The following is an 8,553-nucleotide window of genomic DNA, read 5'->3' as shown; positions in this document are numbered from 1 at the left end:
TTTCAGTAGGAAAATTTGTCGATATTTGATGAACGGAATTGGGTCGTTTTGGTTCTGTGAGTTTTTTGATGTTATAATAGTGTTATTCTTTTACCGATGTAACCACTAGCTGTTTTTTGTCATCAGTGTGCTCTCTACACGACACCACTGAAAAGTAATAATATATATATCAGTGATTTTACATCACTATCCATGTCTCTCCCGTAGCGTACTTTGATTAGAGCTAGAAGTCGTGTGTAAAAAAAAGCGACAGTGAAGTATTTAGACAAGAGTTAAATGGTAAGACACCGTTCATTTAACGTCAAGACGTCATTGCTAGAACTTATAGAACTTACTTTAGTCAACTACATGTAGTTTTTTTAGTTAATAGTTTTAACGCAACTTAGTTGCGTTCATATACTAGTTATAATTGCGTCGCAATGTTGTCCGATTTCGTATTATTCTGTAAGCTACATGTTGTTAGGGATTTGTCAACTTTGTATCTCAGTTTTAACAATAAAGTTGTGTACATGTGCCATTTGTATTGGTCACCATCGCTGTCGTTTTTTCATGTTCCTAAAGGTTGTTGTCTTATTTCCCATTTCCAAATCAGGATACGCGACATTTCTTCTTTTTGTGATTTTTCTTTGTCTTTTTTTACTCATATTGAATGTATTAACTATAGAATAAACAACCGCTTAAACTGATATACCAGGCACTCTGTCCGACAAGGCGTCCGTAACAACACAGCCTTGACGCCGGGTAATCAGGTTTGTCACTTGTCAATTGTTCGTTTAAGTGTCATTGTCTATCCGTCAATATAGTCGACTATGTGTAGTTTTCTTGTTTAACATCTTTAATTATACTAGGTCTTTAGTATTTGCTTACAAAAGTTAGAGGTAGCTTAGAGTTACAGTTAGAGATTTGCCAACTTTTACATTTTCTCATTTTCAACAATAAAGCGCTTTATGTGCCGTATTTATTGTTTAGAATTGCTGTCGTTTTTAATTTTTTCCCGCTCGAACCAATCCAGAAAGTTTCCTTCATAACACTTGGTCTTCCATGGCCCTTCGCAATTCGTTAGTATCATGCAGGTCAGTGTCAAATCGTAGGTTGTCTAAGTAGGGTGTTGCCCTTACATGTACTTCTTTCAACCTTTGCAGTAGGCTCCCAAAGAAATTTCAGAGTGTCAAATGCAGTTACCAGCCTTTGATCTCAGTTTCAACAATAAATCAAAAGACGTAATGTTTTTTTGTCTTAATCGTTATTGTCCAAGTAATTTTGTCTAATGTTGTCTGAATTTCCCATTTGCAAATCGACACATGTAAGAAGTTACTTTCCTTTGTAATCATAATGAAGTAAAACCCACGAGACCGGTTTTATCCACCCACTCAGTCCCTATATAAACGCGTCCCTGACTGCTCTGTTTCTGTCAGTACTGACTCTATCTGTAGCCGTGAGGATCTGTGTCGTCGTGAAAACATCGTGCAGTATTTTGGAGCGTCTGTGCATCTTGGTAAGTGTCGAATTTTCCAGTATTTTCTATGACTACCATGTGGCCTCTATTTGTAGGTTGTATTATAAATCGGTGGGAAAATGACTTTTTTCTTAATTTCGACTTACTATTTATGCCAAACTGACCTATCGAATCATTAGCATGCCAAACCATACATTTGAAGAAGTTAATAGCATGGAAACAGATTCAGGAGAGACTTGTAGGTTTTATAGTGTGGAAAGTTTTCAGGTTTCCTGTGAAAGCTATTGACGTATTTTTGTCGAATATATTGTCTCATTGCAAAACCGAGGGTTCCTTATGGTGCCCATTTGGTGCCTTCTAATGAAAATCAATTCACTATTGTTGAATTTTATATTATTCCTCTAGGTTTGATCAAAATGGCGACAACTGAGCTCTACCTAGAACAAGAGGAGGGAGAGAGTGAAAAGCAGGATTCTCCGCGTACTCACAAGTGTAGCGGGTGCGGCAAGGATTTTCATAGCCGGAGTAAGCTGAAGAGACACTTGCGGACGCACACAGGTGAAACACGCATGCGGGGAGTGCAGCAGTAGGTTCAGTCGGCTGTGTAATCTGAAGGATCACATGCGGACTCACACCGGTGAGAAACCGTACAGATATGAGGAGTGTAGCAGACAGTTCAGTGAGCTGGCTCATCTGAAGAGACACATTCGGACTCACACGGGTGAGAAACCGTACACGTGTCAGGAGTGCGGCCGACCGTTTAATGCACAGTCGGAAAGAAGAGACACATGTGGACTCACACTGGTGAGAAACCGTACAGATGTGAGGAGTGCAACAGGCAGTTTAGCGAGCTGGGCAGTCTGAAAAAACACATGCGGACTCACACTGGTGAGAAACCGTACAAGTGTGAGGAGTGCAGGAGGCAGTTCAGTAGGCTGGACCATCTGAAGAGACACAAGAGAACTCACACTGGTGAGAAACCCTACAGGTGTGAGGAGTGCAGCAGGCAGTTCTGTCGGTTGGATGATCTAAAGAGACACATGCGCACTCACACTGGTAAGAAACAGCAAATATGTAAAAATCAACCCTTGACGGTTGCTTCGTATTAGAACTAGAGGTAGAAAATCTGACTGTGAGGGTTTGAACATTAAGATGGTAATGCATTGATATGTTGCTTAGTATTGTTTGCTTTCTTACTTTTCTGTAACATGTAACCAGTAGTGATTTATCAACCTTTACATCTCAGTTTCGCCGATAAATCGGTTTTATCATTAAACCAAAACACGACATGTGTTGTTGTCTTTGTTTTTCATCTTCAAAGTCATTCTCCAAGTTAGCGATGTTATCTTTCTGGGGGTCTTGACTGAAAACCAGTTCAATTAACAAGGTGCTTTCCTTTGTTTTGTAATCAAGTAAAACCTACCGGACCGGTTTTATCCACCCACCCAGTCCCTATATGCACCCAGTCCCTATACTAAGCAACATATCAATGCATATATATATATATATATATATATATATATATATATATATATATAGAGAGAGAGAGAGAGAGAGAGAGAGAGAGAGAGAAGAAAAGTGATCACGGTCAGCATCATGGACAAAGAGACAGTATTGTACAGATAGAATGTATGAGTGGGAAAGTCAGAAATAGAGTTTGGTAGATGAAGAAGCTCTTTTAATAATAAAATGGGTGTGATTTTCATGCAACGTCCATTCTGCTAGATATGGCTTCATTATAATTTTTCCTGATCCAGCATTAGAATGCGGGACATAAACGTTTTTTTTAATCTTGATAATCAACAGTTTTCATTATGCAAATAAAAACCATAACCTATAATGTAAGGGATAACTATCCAACTTAGTCATCTGTCACTTCATATTAGAGTTATATCAATGTAAAACATTGCTTTCCCTTGTCTTTCTCCTTGATGACCTGTAAATTCTTTAAGGGGGGCTTGAATTATTCGATTCAATGTGCTATTCAAAATTTCTTCCATCATTTATACCCAGTCATTTAAAAGGATAACACTCACTAACGAACCTATTTGTATCAGTAGGCAACTGCGTTCTGTCAACAACTTGCATAGCTATAGAACCTGTTTTGCTGCTAAACAGTCTTTTCTGTTAGACAAACCTAGAACTAACGCACGGAAGAAGTGTTTCATGTACAGGGCTGTTAGTGCGTGGAATAACCTTCCAATTGTTATGCAATCCACACAATCCCTGAGAGTCTTTAAGGAGGGTTTGCACAAATACCTCCATCAGTAGGTCACGAGCACTGTTCAACAGGATTGTCAGTTTTTTAGAATTATGTATATTGTAAATATGTTATTGTTTTAGATATGTTTGTGACTTGACCAGTTCTCCACTATGTTTGTATAATGTATCGTCTGTATGTACATGTATGAATACCAGGAAGACTAGCGGTGGACCCTAGGGTCCACCGCTAATGGTTATTCTAATAAAGTTTCAAAGTTTCAAAGTCATCTAACTAGAATATCCGAATGGACAAGTGGAAAGTGCAACCCTTTTTGAAACATTTGTGTGTATAGCACAGGGCCTGTGTAAACAGTACGGCAATCCCATCATAGTACATAGTGGTACCGGTGTGTTCAACTAGCGAGCATTGAGCAAACAGAGTGGTATGTATTTTGGGTCAGGCTGCACGTGTTTGGACTTGTGACCCTTGGAAAGTGACGTGAACGGCCACACCTGAACCCTTCTATTTCTGCAGTCAGGCAGGCTGTCAGGAGTTATTGTTGACCTTAGTTAATTGCGTTGCACCGTTGCACCGTGCACATGTTTTCAAAACTAACATAGTTTCGGGCTTCCTGCTGGAAAAATGACTTTTCTATGAAATCGCGGTCATTGACGGACCCAGTTCCTTTTGCTCTCTTATATGGTGTGGGTGTTGTCCTAGTATGCTTGTATACCCTCTGAATCTTGGTGAGGATTAGCAAAAGATATCAAATAGCAATACTTCTCATGCCGTCATGCTACGGCCGACAACAGAAGGTTTTCAAGCATTACGTGATATGAAGACGTTGACTTAGAGTCAAAGCCAGTTTAATGCAAAAACACATTAGACACAATAAAAGACCGTTTGGTGGATTTATTCACATTAAAAGATAGATAGACATAACATTGTAACGTCGGCAGCCTGTAGTGGGAGACACCCAAATATCAGATGATTCGACGTGCCCTTGACGTGCATCTGTAAGGCCAAAGAACCAGATGAAGGAGATTAAATTTTTTATAATATACAGTTAAATCCTGCGCTATACAAATATATCAAATAAAGTAATTAAACATGCACATGTAAGAATTGTGCTAACATACATTTTTTTAAATATATAGTAGGACGAAAGCATACCAGGTCAAAGAGTTTTACTAGCTGCAGGTACACTGAGTCCCGTAGAGATTGGCCAAGTTGAGACTGCCGTGAACAGTCATATCGGACCCTCCACAGCAACATATGGCCTGGGACCCAAACGACACCAGGACACCACAGTTGCCGGAGTAGCACTGTGCGCCTGTTGGGCACGGGATGGACCTTTCCGAACCAGTCGACTTCTCGTTGTCACGTCTTACATGGATCACGTTGGCTGGAACAGAGCCAAACGGTTATCATAGTTTAGGAACCATACTCATGTCAAAATAGATCATTCGTCTATACGTTCTTTCTAATATAGTATATACTTGTTGCTTATTAATGCTTTATAATAGTATTAGTTAAAATAGTACCGTGAATTAACTTTTCTAGGGAATACTATTCTACCGACTGTAAAAGCAATTAGCGTTTGGCCATGATTTTGCAAATAAAGTCCACTTATATTTTCTATGGTGACAGTTTGTACGAAAATATCACAATAAAGTCCCAATTTCAGAACATAGGAGAATGCTAACAGACGTTAAACCATTATCAATTTACGTACAAATGGGGCGTTGTGGGAATTGAGTATTTCAAAGCACCGACGAATCATTCAATATTTTTTTATGCCTTTTGCTAATCACCGCGGCGTTTATGGACAAAAACATAGGAAACATAAATTAAAGGTCATACTAATTTGCATAGTTAGGCTAGGTAGGACTAACAAATAAACAGACAGGCAAGGTAGAAGCGATTTAACCCCCGTAACTTTAACAATTCCAAACGGACCTTTGTTCACACTTAAGGAAATAAAAGATAAAACAAAACGATATTTAGTTTTAGTGCAATGAATAAGGCCACACATTACAAGACATTGACACGTAACTTGAAGAAAGAGTTCTTACCCTCAGCCACTACCAGCCCCAGCACAACGAGCAGGACAGCGGTCTTCATGATGAGAGTTCGTCGGTGAGAGAAGAGAGAGAACTTGCACGTGTAGCTTGTCTTCAGATGTCTGTGACTCAGTCCAGCTACGGTCGTCTTTTATGTCGTTCTGATGTTTACAGTTTGGTGAGAAAAACAACCGTGGAGCTCGGACAGGTGTAGATTCTATTTTGAAGTAAGGTCTTATCCGCAGTTCCTAGAAGCAGTAACCAAAGTTCCTGTGTGACCGCTCGAACTTTCTATCTTTGTGATACGGATGGAAAAAATCGAAATGCTCTAAAAGTCACTAAAGTACCAACGGCAGCACCATCATATGCATAGCATGAAAAGAATATCGTGCGTAGTTTTATAATCATACTAGAGACATGGCATGGTACTACTTCCATCTTCAAAAGCAGATAAAATGTATATCTGTTTTGGTCCAACACAAAAGATTTCTCTCACCTAGAGCTTTTGACTGCGACTGAATCTTTTGTGTTGAACCAAAAGGTTTTTAACTTTAAACATGAAACTACCAACACACATGAACTTTCATGATTGTAAAATGTATATCTGTTTCCGTAATTAAGTGTAAATTTTAAACGCACAAACACACACACGCACACGCACACGCACGCACACACACACACACACACACACACACACACACGTCACACGATTCTTCAATAAGACTCTTTTGACAATCCACGCGTACGGAGTCTAGCACAGACCCCTTACCCTATAATACACATTTAAAATAACCTTCACCGGTCACCTGTACAGCTGCAGTAAATACTTATGATAAGGACGTTCCAGGAATCAGATGTTTTTACCGGCAGTGAATGTTTGCATTAATACAGAACGACCTTGACTAGTCATGATATCAATGTACCTAGTACATAAAGTTTGTAAACATCCCTTTCCGGAAATCTTTTAATTAATCATTATATCGATGTATGTAGGGTTTATAAAAATCAAATTACCTGGAATTTTCTGTTCACAATGTCGATAAGGACGTTCCAGGAATCAGCAGATGTTTTTAACGGCAGTGAATAATGTTTGCATAAATACATAATGGCCTTTTTTAGCGATTGTATAAATGTACGTGGGGTTTATAAACATCCGATTCCGGGAATTGCCTTATCAAGATGTATTGCACTAAAAAGCCTTGACTAGTCATTTTATAAATTAACGTAGGGTTTGTAAGCATCTGAATTTCCTTATCACAAAGTCTGATACAGCAGTACTTTAATAGCGTGGGTAATATGGAGTTAATCGAGGCTGTCGTATGTCAAAAGAATTATTGTCAACCACATTACATATCGTTGTTGGAAGCATAATCTACATGAGATATTATTTTACAGTGGATGTAACTCTCTAGAAGTTATATATTACATTTCAAAAGAAGTAAACTGATACTATATGTATATGAATACGTCTCAGTACATATAGCAGAATGGCTAATCATCAACATATGAAACGCCATTATTCCGGCCGTGCATGTAAGTTAGATTTTGGTGTAATTATATGAATGTATGAAGTTTCTCTCCACAGCAAATCTATTCGTGTGTAGCAGCCAACATTTAGTAATGTAAATATCTGGCGTTTCAACACAACTCCTTTGTCAACAATGGTCTTCATCTAGAAATTATTATTTTATAAATTGACTTATGTGGAAAAAATCCTGTTGAACATTAAACTGAAATCAAGATGTTTAGAGGAACCCGTCAGATGTTTGTAATCGAGTCAAAACACGTATGCAGCCTACTACTATCTACTACTCTTCAGAGCTCAAACACTCTGCATACTTACTGAGCTAAGGACATTTGCAGTAAGAGTTAATGATTATTCAAATAATTGACCTGCAGAGACCAACAGGTTATTAGCAAACGTGGCGATGTGACAGAATGTGGGTGGATATGTACGGTCACAGTAATAATTTTTTTTATGGTTGATATCAGCACGCGCATGAATTTTTGCCTGAATTTGGAAAAAAAAAAGAAATTTTGTTGCCCCCTAACATTGGTCAATATGTGGAAAATGGGCAAAGATGGCTGTTGCTATGCCGCGCGCGAGGTGGATGGTGGATAAATATCAACAGAGAAGACAAGGCGGTGGTTTAATGTTTTGTCTTTTACTTTGATGCATTGGTGTATTTCATTCTTTTTATATGTAATGATGCCTATGGATATGTAATGTTCTCACTGAATCAAAACCATTTGTACAATGATTGAAAAAGTATTTTTCAATGTTGTTTCAGTGATAATTTATTCCCATCAAATACAACTAGGCTATCATCATTAATGGCTTTCATAACGTTTACAGGTAGTTGCATGTGCAAAGGTTAGGTGTAACATGTTGTTTGGTATAATATAGAAAGCTGCTTACTCCTGCTTGCGAAGCTGGTGTGATACACCGGAGGGTATAACATATTGTCTAGTTGATAACCTTACGTATATACTAGTACTTCCTTTAAAATATTATGCAGTTCTAATCGATTAAAATGGAATATAGACTTCCAACAAGCAAATGTAAAATTAATAAATTGGAGATATGATTCTCTTGACATACAACAACCTCGACATTGTGAACAGAAAATTCTAGGTAATCTGATGTTTGTAACCCTACATACATCGATATAATGACTAATTGAAAGGTTTCCGGAAAGGGCTGTTTGCAAACTTTATGTACTAGGTACATTTATATCATGAATAATCAAGGCCGTTCTGTATTTATGCAAACATTCACTGCCGGTAAAAACATCTGATTCCTGGAACGTTCTTATCACACGTTTACTTCA

General features: G+C 38.2%; 1 long non-coding RNA gene across 1 annotated transcript; it reads right to left on the bottom strand.

Moving 5' to 3' along the window:
• Positions 1-4,556: 4,556 nt before the first annotated feature.
• Positions 4,557-5,867, bottom strand: LOC109470236. The gene is made up of 3 exons (XR_002140240.1): positions 5,735-5,867; positions 4,833-5,064; positions 4,557-4,673 (listed from the first exon to the last, which is right to left on the bottom strand). It is a non-coding gene; the product is annotated as an uncharacterized LOC109470236 (long non-coding RNA).
• Positions 5,868-8,553: the final 2,686 nt, after the last annotated feature.

This window comes from Branchiostoma belcheri, unplaced genomic scaffold (assembly GCF_001625305.1).
Source record: "Branchiostoma belcheri isolate BF01 breed outbred unplaced genomic scaffold, Haploidv18h27 scaffold22, whole genome shotgun sequence".
Lineage (NCBI taxonomy): Eukaryota > Metazoa > Chordata > Leptocardii > Amphioxiformes > Branchiostomatidae > Branchiostoma > Branchiostoma belcheri.
The sequence above is the reverse complement of the archived record's forward strand: the minus strand, read 5'-3'. Positions and strand labels throughout refer to the sequence as shown.